This window comes from Lycium barbarum, chromosome 3, assembly GCF_019175385.1.
Source record: "Lycium barbarum isolate Lr01 chromosome 3, ASM1917538v2, whole genome shotgun sequence".
In the NCBI taxonomy this organism is placed as follows: Eukaryota; Viridiplantae; Streptophyta; class Magnoliopsida; order Solanales; family Solanaceae; genus Lycium; species Lycium barbarum.
The window spans coordinates 36,334,075-36,336,376 of NC_083339.1; positions in this window are offsets into that span (position 1 = coordinate 36,334,075).

Below are 2,302 nucleotides of genomic sequence, written 5' to 3' on the forward strand. Positions count from 1 at the left end.
GGAATTCGAGATGGAAATCCGCTCCAATTCCTTCAGTAAGATTGAATCATTTTTCTTATAACTTGTCCCTAAAGTGAACTTTTGTATAAAACTTTCCTAAACGGAGTCGGAATACTTCCATATGACTATGGATGACCTCATAAGGTCTATTATCAGTAATTTACGTATGTCGCCTCGAGTTGGTCCGAGGTGGGCCCACGGAGCCCCGATACCTATTGTATGATCTAAATTGTCTCATTTCTGTCCGATTTTCACAAGTAACCTCTGGACTATTATTCTGATCACGATATGACTACTTTTTATATAAATCTTATAAAATGGTTTTGACATCTGGAAATCTGATTCTGGTAATAATCTGTCGTGCCTTCCCAAGTAGGATATAGGCGCGTATTATGAATACCATCCGAATACTATGATTTGACTCGCCGCTTGGCATACTTCAGTTTGATTGAGTCTGTATGTGTGTGGTTTCTCATTAATTTGTTCGTGGATGTCTCAATGCTTCCTTCACTGCGTCCCGGGCCAGGTTCTGTTATCGTGCATATTCCTCTGTATTGTTCACCGCGTCCCTCGGTGTGCGGGCCGGGATCTGTTTATATCAGTATGATATTATGATCTGTGTATGGGGATGGCGGCCAGGATGACACATTATCTAATTCTGTCTGTCCACCGCGTCCCGTACTAAGAGAGCCGGGTTTTGTTTACCGCGCCCCCGTGACAGGGCTGGGATCTGTATGTATGTATGTATGTGCTATCAGCATTTATATAAGCACATGACTCTGTATGATTCTGTATGATTCTGTATGACTCTGCATGCATAATTCTGTCCGGCACACGTCTGTCTGTCCGTATGTATTATGATTCTGTCAGTCAGTCTGGACCATGATTCTGTCTGTCCGTCTGGATTGTGACTCTGTCCGGTATACTTCCGTCTGTCTGTTCGGCTTATGATTCTGTCTATTATATTTCTGTGTTTCTGGTCCAGATTATGATTATGTTTGATACATTTCCGCTTTACATACTCGGTACATTTTTCGTACTGACCCCCGGTTCTTCGGGGGCTGCGTTACATGCCCGCAGGTACAGACGCACCTGGAGATACACCGCCAGTCTAGGACTCAGATTCTGCTATTTTGAAGAGCTCCTTTGATCCGGAGCGAATACTTTTGGTATATATCTTCTGACATCTGTATATTCTGTATGTATGACAATTCTGGGTACGGCGGGGCCCTGTCCCGTCATCTGATTCTGTATGTCTGTTAGAGGCCTGTAGATATGTATGTGGGTTACGGGTTACATCTGTTCAGGTAGGTGCGTACGATTTTGTGACTCCATCTCCTATGTTAGCCTCATCGGCTTATGCAAAAGTTTCAGTATGCATATGTATATATATTTTCGCGCGCGCCGTATCTGTATTGACTTGAATCTGTAAACACCTATTTGAAATATTCTGTCTGGTACGCCGATTCTGTCAGGTAGGTACGTATGGGTATCCAGTTAGGATACCAGTCGCGGCCCACGGGGTTGGGTCGTGACAGGGACGCTAGGAAAATTCAAACTCTTTCTTTCTTTCGTGCTACGTAATTCCAATTGGTATCTGGATGATTCAAATTGGTATCTGACTGTTCCTTCTATTCTCTCACAGATGGTGAGGACTCGTGTGGGAGCAACAGCAAACGAGCTACCCGCGCAGGCCGTTGGGGCCGCAGCTCTCGGTGGAGGCCAGGCCAGGGGCCGTGGCCATGGCAGAGGCAAGGGAGCAGCAGCGCCAGCTAAGGACGGGGCTCTTGCGGCTGGTCAGGCTCGCTCTGGGTCCCCCGCGCCTCAGGTAGTTCCAGATGAGGCAGCAGAATTTGCAGCAGCACCAACTCAGCCAGATATTATAGCTAGTCTAGTGCTATCAGATGTTATGGTTCGTATGTTGAACTTGTTGTACGGATTGACTGAGGCAGGTGTGTTACCGGCTACTCCAGATGGTCAGGGTGTAAGTTTAACTGATCAGATTCCTGACAGATTCCGTGCTCCAGGGGCACGGCACGCTGGAGCTGCGGCTCCACGTATGGATGAGGCTCTAGGACCTGAGGCATTTCCTAGACCAGTGGTGGGGACGGCGATGAGCATGATTTGTTTTGGAGCTTTACTAAGATGAAGCCGCCACAGTTATATGGCACTAAGGGTGAGGACGCTTATGAGTTCATCAAGGACTGTCATGAAAGGCTCCATAAAATGGGGCGGTGGAGAAGTATGGTATTGACTTTGTGACCTTCCAGTTCTTGGGTAATGCCAAGTTGTGGTGGAGGGA